We start from the raw sequence: 15,423 nt of genomic DNA on the forward strand, positions 1-15,423 counted from the left end.
GGACTGATTTTATCCCTCCCCAGAGATATTTGGCAATGTCTGGAGGCACTTTCATTTGTCATAACTGGGGTGGGTAAAACTGGCATCCAGTGGGTAGAGCCCAGGGACATGACTTAAACATTCTACAACACAAGGACAGATCCTCTCCCACCTCCACCCTCTGCAAAAAGAATTATCTAGCCCAATATATCAACAGTGCCAATGTTGATAAACCCTGTTCTAAGCTAAGGTATGGGAGTGAAGATATGAAAGGGACAGTTTGAAGCAATGTTAATGAAGTTAAATCAAAAGGTCTTGGTGATCGACTTGAAGAGGAAGGTGCCATAGTTACAGGGCTGTGGTCTGAGTTGTTTATCCTGACACTAAGTAGAGTACCCTGCACACACATGGTCTTCCAAAATATTTGTTGGGTGAAAAAAGGAATACATGAATGAATGAATGAATGAATGAATGAATGAATGAATGAATGAAGAAATAGGATTTGAGACACTCTAGTTTGTTGGCTTGGGCCATTTAGGTAATAGTGGTGACAATCTCTGCAGGGCATGGCAGAGAAAGAGGAGATGGTCTTGGGAGATAGATGGAGATGACAGTAACGGAATTGAGATGCCTAAGGTGAATATTTCTAATGTAGATAGACCCAACTGTTTAGTTGTTTGATGCCTTGATTGTTGATTCTATCAGATGGGATACCTTTAAAAAAATGGAAACCCTCCTTGAGTTCTGAAAATTATTTTGGAGATTTATAAATTATAACCAAGGATGAATTCAAGTTTTTATGATAGCTAGAGAAATCTACATTTTTGTATTAATTTTCTGAGGAAACCATATTTTAAAACTTCTAATGATGTGGTTTTAGGATGCTAACTATTTCCTCCCATGTCTTTCTTGCCCAACCTCACTACTTTGGCTCTGAAGTGAAGTAAAAAAAAAAATAAAAAAATAAATCTACTCAAGCCATTTAAGCACCAGAGGCAGTGGGATTACTTCTACCCTCAGATGTGGTTACTTGTCCTCCTCCACACTCATCCCTTCTCCAAAGCCATTCTGTCCCCAAAGGCCCATCTACCATTGGTCTATTATCCAATGGCCCCTAGAACTGCAGTGGAGACATTTGTCTCCAGAGTTCTTTTGCCTACACTCAGTGCCTCTCAATGGCCTTGCTGAATGGTTTCTACACCACCGGCAAAGCACAGGAGTGGCATAGATACAAGGACATTGAGGTTACTGCTACTGCTATTTGTACCCTTGTCACTCCTCTGGGTATATCATTTCTCTACACACGTCTTTACCATGAAGAGAATACCACTCTTTCTAAGCCTTTTCTTACGCCCAAAGCCACTCTGTCTTTACCATTTACAAACCATTACCTAGAACCATTTAGGGCAGATTCCCTAGGGTCTGGGGCAGCGTGTATTTGCAAAGTGCCTCACCACCATGCCCAGGAGAGAACTCAGGAAACTTAAGTCTTCTTATCTTGGGGATGAGATCCTTCCTTGCCTACCAAGTGAACAGACCCTCCTTCAACTTTTGGTTCAAGTATATTCGTCTTAGTGACCTTCATGCAACTCTCAGTTCCATGAATTCTCATTTTATTTTTCAGAAACTCCTTGAGTCTTAATGCAAATAGCACATGTGAGGGCCTGACCTGATAGCTCAGTGTGATCAAGGTGGACACCCAGAATATGTCCCATGCCTGTCCTTTCCTACCTAAATTTTTAATGAATTATATTTTATTTTCATAGTGGTACTGAAGAGAATTTTATTCTTGGTCTGTCCACTTTTACTGACTCTTAAACTCAATAGAATTAGGTATTCAAAACCTAGCCAGAAAGACATTGTGCGTTCTGCTTTCTGCAGCTCTTGTTACGCTCCTTTAGGATAGTACATGCCGCCTAACCAGGATCTTAGCCAGTGCCTTTGAAAGGGAGTTGTGATTGGATTGAGTCCTTTCATCATGGCCTAAAATTATTTTTGGTCAGACTTTTACATCCTAAGTCCATCCTGTGATTTCTGTGGTCAGGGGGTTTGGCAATCATGCTTTCCAAAAATATTGAGACATCAGGAAGAAGGCCCTGAAACTAGTGCAGATGTCAGCACCTTCCTTTATAAGAACTCACACTGCCGTCATGGAAAACATGCTAATGCCAGAAAGAGGGGGGAAGAGATTAAAGGAGTTCTAGAAGCAACAAGTCAGAGCTGGGTTTCCTGGTGGTGGTGCATGCATGCACACATAGAAGGATGTCAGAAGCAGTTTTAAAGTTGGTTGTTTTTTTTTTTTAATCTAGCAAAGGAACATTTTATCCATTTGTCAGACCTGTGAGCTCTGCTGCCTCAATTGCATTAGCTTTTTGTTCATTTTTAAGTGACTGAAATGATGAAAACAAGTTCCTTGTGAAGTCTCGCCAAAAAGCATCAGGGGAAACGGTATCTGTTCTTGTATTGGATCAGAGTTCACATTCTGGCAGAGTATTTTCATGTCAAAACGAGTATCTCCATGGTTATGAAGTCCTATTCTTGTCAGCTATTAAATTGCTATGAAGGGCTATAAGTAGGGCTTTTTTTTTTTTAAATTTCTTCCATTGAAAGAAAGTTAAAACAAAAGAAGACATTGATTTATACAGAAATCCTAATGTGCTTCTGAGAAAATGATGTATTGTGTGGTCACATGATCGAAGTTTCTCCCATGAACGATTAATCTGGTTCTGGGAATAGTTCTGAGAGTTTTTACATCCATTTTTGTGAAGCTTGAAGAGGCTTCAGTGTAACACTGCAACCCAAGAGGTCTGTAAAGTTGTTAAAATATTAAGAAAGACATAATTGTTAAAAGACTAGTTCTTAAATAAAATCCCTTGTGGAATATGAAAAATCTGCGAAAGCTACAAGGCGACAGTGTTGCATTGAGGACTGATGTAACTCAGTTCATTTAGAAAATACCATAAACAGCTTTATTATGGGAATTTTGTAAAGAAATCTTTCATTAATAGGAAATATTTGGCTCTATACTGCAAATAAAGTGATGTTTACATAATTTGTTAAGATCTTTCAGAGATTCAATATCCTCTGCTCAGCCTTAACATGAGTACTATATTAAATATATGATTTTGAAAAAAAAAAAACTTCTAAAATTCCGTTGTGGGTAATGTGATTTCTTATTTTGAGTTGTACATTTTTGTTCTTCCCTGAATTCATTGGATGTAATTAGGGGAAATGGTTCAAATCCCTACTGTTGGCTGATGTGATATAGATAGTCTTTGCTAGTGGACCTTGTTAGAAAGAGATATGTTCAGATTCTGATTCCCCAAATTTATCAAGGGGAATCTGTGTTAGATTCCCAGTGGCAGATGCAGAGGGAACATTCCAGTCAAACGCACAATTGACTAGTATGGGCTTTGGCTACAAGTCTGGTGAAATCCTGACCTGCTGCTCTGGCCCAGATCACATGTGAACCTTTGCACTTCTGTTGTTCCTTCGTTTATGCCTAGAATTTGAACTAGTCCATGTAGTCTGTTTTATCTCCTTTCCCTGAGGACAACCCAGGTATTCATCAGTTAACTCCACCTGTGTTCTTGGCTTAGCTTAGAATCTTTTTTCCCCGGGAAGTATGTTCCCTTGAAGTAAAACAGAGGTGGTGGTGAGCCAGGTGTGACTCAGAAACACTGAGCAATCTCTAGAGGCTAGAGTGTATAGCCAAGAACCTCTAAATCTAAGGTAAGACAATTCAATTTAGTTTTGAGTATTAAGGAACACTGGGGTTAGCCTTTGGTGCACCAGGGTTGGGTAGGGAATTAAATAAATGTACGTGGACTTGGCTAAGATTTCTCTCCTCTCTTGCAGCCCCTTGGACTCTGCTGGCTTCCTTTTGAATCTATAGGGGAGCCAAGGTTTTACCCTGTAAGCCAAGAGAGTGGCATGATGAAATACGCATTTTGAAACGGGAAGCTAGAAGTTATTCGAGTGGCAGATCAGATGGAAAGAAGGCTGGAACCAGGGCAGTCAAAGTCATTAAAATGTTCCAGGTGAGAGACCAAGAAGATGGGAATACGGGAAGAGAGTTGGTTAAAGGAACAGTAACGGAAAATGACTCTCAAGATGCAGTGGAAGGTCCCCAAACAGGTAGACATGAGCTTTTGTTTTCTGCGCCTATCAAATGTCATGGAAGAAAAGTATGTAAGACAGGAATGCAGGAAGCCAAATATTTAATGTGGAAACAATTTCAAAGATGGCATAAGAGGTAGAATAACCCAAACTATAACGAGCGTGCTAATGCCTCTCTGTGCTCTCCTTGAAACCCCAACTAAGGCAGATATTAATTTTACATGACGTAGCACTAACGCTTCACTTTGTACACATGTGATAAAGTTCCTCTTGTAACAAACTATCCCTAAATTATGCATCAGGGTGCTCTCTTCCGCCAGCAGCAGTCACTCTTCCTTAGTGGTTTCTACCGTCTGAGATGGTGGGTCCCTAGCACATAAAAGCATGTGATCATTATCATCAGTCCCCTGGCTTCATTATTATTTCACAGGATGGATGGCAGAAGATGAAGTATAAATATCCCTTTCTTACTGTTCATTACCAGTCACATTTTCTCATATTCAATTTCATTCTTCCCTTCCAAGAAACCTAAATAGGAGTAGATATTGATTTTGGAAATGTGTTTCTTAATGGTTGAGAAATAGCAAACTCTACCCTGAAATGTAACTTTACATGTATATTTCACATCCTTTGGATAAAACAAAGATCTGCGCTTTGTCCTGTCTTTAGTGCTCCTGCCCTATGTCAGGAGACAGATCTTTTGTGTTAGCAGAAAAAAATATTTTTACCATTTTTTCAGTGTGTAGAATGAATAAAATATCTAAGATTTCTTGCTTTGCCAGCCCTTTTACAGTTTAGCAGAAACAAGAGGGGAAAATCCACCTGCAATTTTGATACACACCCTGTCAGGACACAGACTACAACTCACAAAAAAATTCTGATTGAAAGATTTATCTCCTGGAAGAAATCCATGCAGATAAAGTGGCTGGATCAAGCAGGATGGAATAGCACACAATTGAAACTAGTTCTTACATTTTTCATGTAATGGCATTCTTTTGTTCTTTGTATTAAATATTCTAAATAGTCTCTCTATATTAATTGGTGGAATTAAAGCAGGCTAGATATTATGTGCACATGCATCATTTCTGATTGGCCCAATTTGAAAACTTACTGGGGCGTGAAAAAAAAATCATCACACACACAATGCTTTCTTTCTGGGCAGTCTAAGGAACACAAGACTAGAAACAGAAATGGGAATGTAGTTTGAAAATCACAGCCTTGAATCAGCAAGCTATCGGTTTCAGAATAAAAGCACGTAAGACTCAGTGTGAGGATATTATCCCCTGTTTAACCTGTGAAAAGTACATCCAATCCAAACCTTTAGTCACCGGCAACACTGCTGATGGTGTGGTTTTCCTTGTAGGCAAATGTGGAAGAAAACCTAGATTTTGTGTGCAGGCTTTGCTGACTAACTGGGTCAGCTCCATGGGGCAGTCACTCAGGGCCCAGCACCCAGAAGGGCCCTGCATTGGTTTAAAACTCTGCTGTTGCTGAGCACTGAAAATTTTCATAATTTTTTAACAAGGAACCCTGTATTTTCATTTTGCATGGGGCACCACAAGTTATGGAGCCAGTCCTGCTTGCTGGACCCAACATTTTGGAGCTCAGTCTTTTTGCTTTATAACAGCAAGACATGAAGCCTTTGGAAGATTTTTTTTTTTTTTTTGGTGTTCTGTTTGTTTTTCTTTTTTTGAATTAGGCAGTCTCACTTTTGGAGCTAATTTACTTATACTTATGGACTTGAATAACTCCTGCCTTTGGATGGTGGGGTATTATTCTATTCTTATTCTTGGAATTCGATCTCCCTTCCCTCCCCCATCTGCACACACAGTTTAATAACAAGATCTGTTAGTTACAGGTCATGATATGAGGTAGAGCTCTAAGTCAGACTTCTATCATAAATGCAGAATACATTCCTCTGGCCTTTGTTCTCTGAGGTGGAATCTCTGTGCTGGTTTCATACACTCCCTTGTTTTTCCCTGATGGTCTTTCAGTGTTTGCTTGGTTCCCCTTTTATGCGGCTGTCAAAACTGCGCTTCAGAAAAGCTTAACCAAAAAGAATGAAGCCAGATGTTCACAGACATTTTGATTAACTTTACTTTAAACCACTTTTGAATTTTAAAATGCTTTCTGTGGAACATACTTAATTCTTTGCCTACTACTGCATCATGTGAATCAGTATTAACTGAATTATAACCAAGTAATTTTCTCTTGCATCTCTATTGAGGGAATCCATGTTGTTGATATGGTTAATGTTTTTTTGTTTTGTTTTGTTTTGTTTTGTTTTGTTTTAGACCACAAGATCTTTTGTTAATTAGGTATGGTTAATTTACCCTTATGTTGGCTTTTTAAATTTTTAAATGTTATGATTTTTTTAAGGTGGATATTCTAGCTTCTTCTAAAATATAGGAGGGACTAGCATCAGAGGTTCAGCTGTTTTTAAATTAATGAGATCCAGCTTATCATTTTCTTAGGGGTGAAATTTTTGTGTTCTGTTTAAAAAATCTTTGCCTGCTTTAAACTCATGAATATAAATATTCTCTTATATTATTATCCAGAGAATGTATTGTTTTACTTTTCATATTGAAATCTGTTCCATCTGGAATTCATTTTGTATAAAAGGTAATGAGGTGGGATTTAAGTTTTCCTTTTATTCTTTATTGGGGAAAAGAAAGGCAAAGGAAACTATCATTTCCACTGCTTGTGAGAACACCTTTCTCATCAATGAAGTATTTGTATATATATAGGTTTGTTTCTCAGATATTTCTGGAAGGTTTTCAATAAATTTATTGTCCTTTCATTAATAATAAGTTTAATTACAATAGCTGTAAATAAATTTTAATATCAGGTGTTGTAGGTCTTCTAACTTTGCTTTTCTTCTTCAGGATCATCATGCCTATTCTTGGTCTTCAACATTTCCACATTGATTTAAATTAACTTCTCAAACCCCACAAAAATACCTGTTGAGATTTTGACTAGGTGTGCATGGAATTCACAGATCAAACTGAGAAATGTCTTACGTTATTTTCTAATTCATGGACATAGTATACGCAACATTGATTTAGATCTTTTAAAATTTCTTTCAATAATGTTTTATAGTTTTCCCTCCTATGCACTGTTAGATATAGTCCTATATACTTAATTTTTTGATATTATTGTAAATAACATTGTATTGTTTTAAATTTTATTTTCTAAATTATTGGTATTTTAAGTGTATAATTTATTTCTGTATCTTGATTTTGTTTGTACTGACATTGATAAATTCAATTATTGATTCTAATGGTTTATCTTTTGGATTTTCTGTATATATTCTCATGTCTCTTCTTCAATGCATATATATTTTATTTCTTTTTCTTGCTTTATTGCATTGGCAGGACTTCCAAGAAACTCTTAAATGGAAATGGCAATGGGGTTATCCTTATCTCTTGAAATATCCTTACTTCAGAAAGAAATTTTTCAGCATTTCATTAAGTATGATATTTGCCGTAAGTTTCTTTGAAGATACTCTATCATATAAAGAAATTTCCTCCTACTTCTATTTTGCTAAGAGGCATTTGTTATTTTGTTTTGTCTCAATCATGGATGGTTGTAAATTTTTTTTTTACATTTATTGAAAGTGTTATATGCTTATTTTCTTATTTCTGTTAGTATAGTGGATGACAGTGATTGATTTTTGAGTGATAAATCAACTTTGCTCTCTTGGTTTAATCCCAGTTTGGGGGGGATATATTATGTTTTCCCATATTGTTTGGTTTAGTTTGATAATATTTAGAATGTTTGTGTCTCATTTCACAAAGATCTATAATTTTCCTTTTTCCTTTTTTTTTTTTTAAATCTTTGTCAGGTATTCCTGTCAAGATTACAGTGGCCTCATAACATGAGTTGGGAAATAAATTCCCTCTATCCAGACTATAAAAAAACTTGTGCAGGATTGAAATCATTTCTTCCTCAAGTATTTAGAATGATTCTCTTTTGAAGCATCTGTGCCCAGAGTTTTCTTTGTGGGGAGGTTTTTAATTTTTTAAAAAAGATTTATTTATTTATTTGAGGGAGAAAGAGAAAGAGAGAGCAGTGGGGAGGAGCAGAAGGAGAGGGAGAAAGAGTCTAAAGCTGACTACACTGAGCGTGGAGCCTGATGTGGGGCTCAATTCCAGGATCCCAAGATTATGACCTGAACTAAAACCAAGTGTCAGACACTTAACCAACTGTGCCACCCAGGCACCCTGGGGAAGATTTTTAATTCTGAAATCAATCTCTTTGATAGATAATAGCATCATTCAGATTTTTAAATTTTTTTATTTGTATCAATTTTGGTAAGTTCTGTTTTTCCAACAAATTTAATGTATGAAATTAATATAAAGTTGTTGACGATCTCCTTTTACTATATTTTAACGTATGTGTTTTTTAGCTTTTTTCTCCCTCTTCTAGTGAATGTATTTAAAGCTTTAAAATTTCCCCTTTAAGCACTACTCTTCCTACATTGTACACATGTCATTCATTTCCAAATATTTTCCAATCTCCTTAGTTAAAACTTTGATTTTTATCTTTACAGTGCAGTGATAGCACTGTAAACCCTATGCCACTGTTTTCTGTTTTGTTTCCATGCTCTGTGCCAAAACCAGCTTATTCCCTGAGGGCTTGTGGGGCTCACCTCAAAGTATTTCCCTTCTCTCTGCAATCAAGGCTCTATCTTCAAGGATTCAAGATCTAGAATCTTCAAGTCCTGGCTGCATTGGTTTCCTTCCATTAGGAAGGAAGCTAAACTTCCATGTTTAGTGTTTTTCTTCTTTTTTAAAAAATATACAGATTTTGTAGTTGCCTTTTGTGAAGGATGAATCTGATAGAAGCTACTTCCTCAGAGCCAAAAGCAGTTTACCTCCCCCACAGTTAAAATTTTACTAATAAAATGCATTGCACTTCTGCTTATGTTATATCACATATTTGTTCAGCTTATAATTATCTAGAGATAGTGAGAATATTTTTGAAAACATTTAGTTTAAAAATTAATCATAATATTTCCCTTTTTCTTTGTGTCTTAACACAGTAGGTTGTATTGTGTGCTATTTCTTTTTTTTTTTTTAAGATTTTATTTATTTATTTGAGAGAGAGACAGCCAGTGAGAGAGGGAGCCCAAGCAGGGGGAGTGGGAGAGGAAGAAGCAGTCTCCCAGTGGAGGAGCCTGATGTGGGGCTCGATCCCAGGACTCTGGGATCACACCCTGAGTCGAAGGCAGATGCTTAACGACTGAGCCACCCAGGTGCCTCTGTGTGCTGTTTCAATATCTGATTTTATCTCTTACACAATTGTAGCTTTCTTTCTTTCTTTCTTTCTTTCTTTCTTTCTTTCTTTCTTTCTTTCTTTCTTTCTTTCTTTCTCTTTCTTTCTTTCTTTCTTTCTTTCTTTCTTTCTTTCTTTCTTTCTTTTTTGAAGGATTGCCATAGCAAAACTGGCTTTTTTGGTGGGGGAAAGTGGAAGAAGCATCAGATACTAGTTATTTTTGAGTTTCATCAAACCTGTGTATTCCTTCTTGTGTGTATGGGAATTGCTGTGTCAGGGATGATGGTTGAAAACTCCTACTAGTGAAGCTAAAACTTCCATGGGATGTTCTCTGATTCATAGATATAGGTCAGCACTTTCAAATAGTTCTCATTTGTTATGTTGCAAATCTTTCCTTGCTGCTGAAAACATTGCGTATTATTGGTGGCTCAGTAGCATCATCTTTCTTTAGAAAGATCAATGCCTAAAATTTTTCAGTACTTTAGTGGCACTTTTGGGAATGTCTCAATCACAAAACAGGTGATTTATTCATCATGCACCAATGAGCGAATGATGATGTGGTCAGTCATATCTATGTCCCATTTGTGATTATTTCTTTAATTCATTAACCAGGAAACAAGACTTTTCATGCCAACGTTTTATGCTTGCCCTGAGAAGCTGCTTGCATTTTCATTTTCTATTCAGACTACTGTGAATTCTGTCTCTTAAATTATTTATATCAGATGATTCTTTTCTTATTAAGCTTTGCAGCCTGGCCCTGCCCTGGAGACTCAGGGCACTGATTCTCTGAGTGCCTTCTCCTAACCCATGATTTTATCCAGGTGCGCTCAGGTTATGTGTAGCGTTAAGGGCAGCCTTGAAAAAGAAAAGACAGACAAAAATAATATCTTGCAGTCTGAAGGGTGGAAGGAGGGAGAGAGAATTAGGCTATCCCACCAGCTTGTCCTGGGGCTGGGAGAGCAATTATGTCCTGGTTATGTATATTGAGCATACAGGGTAATAAGACTGGTTCAACAGGTCACTCAGGAAAATCATATACTCCTAGCCACACCAAACAACTTTAGGTCTTCCTTAAGTAGTGATATCAGAGCCACTTTCCTTTTTTTCATTCTGGAAGACTAACTCCCTGGACTAGCAATGTCCCTTCCCATCATCTTTCATCCAGTTGGAACAGTGAGTGGAAGACAACCGTGGGAGCAGTGCACACCCAGGGTGATTAAGCATAGCTGAACGGAGGAGGCTTCTGAGCTGGAGATAGGCATGGCCTGGAGAAAAGCCTCCACTACGTAGCTTTGATGATTGTACCATTTTGTTCTCTAGGATAATTGCTATCCTCTACTTGCAACAGATCCAATAGAGTGTATATTAATTGCTCCAAAAGCCCTTGCATTCTTGCCATTATTTAAGTCAAAAGCAGCCTTGTGAGAGTGACACAGGACAACTGATATATTGTCAGGGTAGAGAGAGGGGAGGAAACATTATTAGAAAAACCTAGGTAGTGCCTTAGTCTGCTCAGCTTGCTATCACAAACTCCATAGAGTGGATGGCTTACAAAGCAGAAATTTATTTCTCACAGTTCTAGAGGCTGGCAAATGCAAAATCAAGACACGAGCAGATTTGGTGTCTGGTGAGAGCCCGCTTCCTGGCTATAGATGGCCTTCGTCTCTCCATGTGCTCATATGGCAGAAGGGGTGAGAGAGCTCTCTGGGTTCTCTTTTGTCAGGGCACTAATTCCATTCATGAGGGCTTCATTCTCACCTCCCAAAAGGCCCACCTCCTAATATCACATATGGGGGGGGGTAGGATGTCAGCATGTGAATTTTACACAAACAGTCTGCAACAGGTAGACTGTGAGCTGCCTTGTTGCGCTGTTTTTGGAGGGAAATGATGTTTCAGGAAGGTCGTAGTCAATTATGGCAGTGTGAAGATTGTATCAGAGAAGCACCTGATGAGGATATAGTTAGAACGAGAAAGGAAAGGAGGGGTTGCTGCATTTTACTACCTCTCTATTGGTTTCCAGTATTCCTAAGTTGGAAGACTTGCTTATGAAGCAATACCAAAATAGTTTAGCTATATATGGAGGAACATCAACATATTTAGAAAATGCAGGATGTCTCTTGTATGGTTGGTGTCTGTCCAGCATCCGTTTAGCTTCTATAGTTCCTTAAAATAAGCTAGATAATGAAGACTCTAGCTCCAATCCCTTTTCTCCTTGCCCGGACAAATGGTGGCAAATGTCTTCATTTATAAAATAGAGTGGTTGAATTCAGTGATTCCCAAGGTCCCGCCAGCTTTGATAATTGAAACTCTGCTTTTGTGAAACCTGAGGTTTGGTGACTTCTCACCCAGTTTACACACTGAGTAACATTATAGAGTACTCACTGGTCTTCCAGGTGATTTAAGGACCCTTCTGTTCATTCCAGCTACGACAGAAACTGCCAGGTGCTTAGCATCAAACTTCATTTTCTTCAAATGGATTGCCAACATCTTGATACCAGAGATCACAATTGCCTTTTGGAATATCAGGTGATAGCTGATATCACAGCAGCACAGCCAATTCGAAAGAAAGATGACAGTTGTTACTTGTTTCAAGAGGGCAGTTGAGGTACATGCAGGGTGGACTTGGGTGTTTTAAAGCGAAACTTTGCTGATGAAGGGCAACTCACAAAGCCTAGTGACAATTCTTTCTTTGGGCAGGTCACCAATGTCACTCAGATCTCAGCAATTATAGATGCTAATTACTTTGAGGTTTATCAGTCTTCTGATGAGTCAGATTAGCACTCATATCATGATAGCATCATGAATGTTTCTTTTCCCATCAGAATAAATATGTAGCTCAATAGAGTAGAAAGAGATTTACATTAGGAGTCAAAAAACCCAGGTCCTAGGATTTCATAATGTATTTGTTGGACATTCTTATGGAAATCATTGATCTTCTCTGAGCTTTGTTCCACATCTAAATTTAGGAATAATCCCTACGCAACACCATTTTATAAGATTACTAAAAGACCCAGAGAGAATATTAGTTTCCCTCTAGTTTTATAAGTGAAAGAATGGAGACTCAGAGAGTTTTATTCACTTAATGTCTCCAAGTTTGTGAAACGGGAAATTCAGTGTGCTTTTTATTAGGTCTTACTAGCTCTATTTTGAAACCAAATGAAATAATGTGTATGAAAGCTATAATATAAAAACTGTAATATATTTTTCTATGTTGTATAGTATATTGGCAAAGAAGGGCAGTCATGACATCTCTCTTTCCAAATGAGAAAACGAAGGCACGGGAGGGTTGAAAGATTATTTGAAATCAGCTCTCAAGGGCTAGAAGCCAGGTTTTTTTATATACCAATTTCAGTAGTATCTCCATGAGAATACACTATATGGGAATATTAGTTTCAATAGGGGCTAAATGTACTTGTCACTAAGTGGCAGTATAGAATAATGGAATAGGCATAAGATCTGGAGGCTGGCGAAACGGTTCCAAACCAGAACCCATCCCTTACTAGCTCCATCACTTGGGATAAATAATGTAACCTCCCTGAGTGTGAGATCCCTCAGGTGAAAAATGGGGATCTATCTAATCAGTAATAATACTATCAAATACTTACGAAACATTTATCATGTCAGAATTACTCGGTAATTGTTTTACTATTATTGTTTCAGTTGTTTTAAATTTATTAGCTTTGGGTATCCCCAAAACAGGATTACTGTGAAAACTGAGAAGATGAAATATGCCAAGCATCTGTTTCCTTCTTTCCTCTCAAACACTACAGAGAGGTTTGATATTCATGCTGGTGACAAACCATATGCTGTAACAAATGAATCCCCTTCTCTTCCCTAATTGTGACCCAAACTAGGAAGTATGGGATGGGAAAGGAAAAGTAATGGGATTGATTGTTTCATATCTATCACAATTTGGAGGTGAATTATTGATTTTTAGTGTTTTTCTAAGCATTAATGACAATAATACTGTGACCTAATGTTATAATCATTTCTAACCAACCTGAAAGAAATAACAATTTCATTGGTTTTTCAACTGATGTTGTTGGTGTTTGTCTACAACTGAGCAAAAATATTTTCCCTCCAAGAACTCTTTTCTGATTAAAGTATGGGCAAACTGCATTCATTACATAGCACATATCATTCGATTCTTGTAATTTTATCTGATAAAAAAAATGTAATGAGAAGGAACTAATTTCACAGGAGATTTTTCTAAGGAAATTATACCCTATAATCAAAATCAAAATTGTCTTTCCAATTAGAAAAGAATTCAGGTCAGGAATGTGAACTAGCAATTTCAAAATATAACCACATATATTGTTTAGTACAAATATTAAAAACAAACTCTTTTTGCTGCCCTATTTACGAGAAGATCTTTTCAGCAGTTTCTGTAAAATCTTACCTTGTTGCCAAAGAGTGATTGGAGGTTCAAAAGCAACTGGAGAATAGAGCTATTATTTCTGTGACTTTTCATTAATTCTGAGCCTTATGGTGACTGAACATCTTTCTTTCCAGAAGCTCAGAGACATTGTTTACTGAGCTGCTATGCTAATTTGTACTTTGGAACAAAGCTTGAGCTAGTACCTCCTTCAGAGATGGTGCAAATGAATTGGGTAGAAGCAATAGTACCCAGATCTCGTAGTTTCAGAGATCGTCAGAACCCCAACAACAAAACATTTCACAATGACCCTTAAGTCTTTATCTTTAGATATAATCTCCCTTCTGAATTCTAAATATATTAACCGTGCATGATATGTTCCCCTAGAAGTCCCGGAGGCACCTCAGATTCAACTCATCCCATACGTACTGATACTGTTTTCCTTCAAATCTGCTACTCCTTTGGTTTTCTACATCTTGATTAATGATTTACTATCCACCTAGATGTCCAAGCCAGAAATTTGACCATCATTCTTGATTCTTCTTTTTGTTTCAGCATTTATGTCCAGTGCCTCTCTCCTGACCATCAATTCTACTGTCAAAATGTCTTTGAATCTGCTCATTCCTCCTCCAACCATTATCCTCATTTTCTCTCTCCTGGATTATTGTCATAGCTTCCTAATGGGTCTGCCCGTCTCCAGGGTAACCACTTTCCATTCCACCCACTGAACTGCTGCCAGAGTGTGCTTTCTGAATAACAAATCTGATCTTGTCGCTCACAAAATTAAAATCCTCCAGTGGATCCCAGCCACTTACAGCATGAAAATTCAAACCCCTGAGCATAGACTGCAAAGACTGTTTTTAACCTGGCTCCCATGTCTTTCATCTGCAACCCAAGAGCATCCTCCCTGAACATCTCATGGTTTGGTGTCATGTGATCCTGTCTAGTGTTTCTGTGGCTTGGCACATGCAGTTCCCATGCCTGGAACAGCCTTCCCCTCTTCCACCCCCTCCACACCTACTCACAGTTCAGGTGGCATCCGACCTGGGCAGCTCTTCCTAGGCTCCTGTGTGCATATTCTGAATAACGGTCTCACGCACATTCTTATAGTAATTTTTACTTCATTATATTTTAATTCATTGTTTATGTATTAGTTTCCCCCTTCTTTCTGTGTATTCATTTGAGCATTCTTTGTATTCCAAGCATCTATCAGAGCACTTGGCAGTAGAGTAGGAACTCAGTACATGTTTGCTGAATATGAATGAAAACCGAGGCAGCTGGTTTCAGTCAAAGCGCAGCAACCCTGGGCATACAACTAATGTCCTTTGAGACTCTGTCCTCATTTGCAGAACCGGGACGACAAAACCTATCTTCCTGTTCTGCTATGAGAATTAAATAAGATGGACATTCTCTGTAAACAATAAATTAATATATGCCTATAGATACATACAAGATCGTATCATTTTATGACCTATTACACACTGAACAATATATTTCTAAAAACTGATTTATCCATGCACATGACGAATGAAAACACATCACAAAACAGCCAAGGCTTTCCTTTCATTCCCATCTCCTTTGCTTTCCTTCTCACTATTGACGCATATACCCTTGATGTTATAACCACCCCATCTGGTGTCCCAAAGTTGCTGTACGCTTTCATATCTGCATGA

Source organism: Ailuropoda melanoleuca, chromosome 7, assembly GCF_002007445.2.
Source record: "Ailuropoda melanoleuca isolate Jingjing chromosome 7, ASM200744v2, whole genome shotgun sequence".
NCBI lineage: Eukaryota > Metazoa > Chordata > Mammalia > Carnivora > Ursidae > Ailuropoda > Ailuropoda melanoleuca.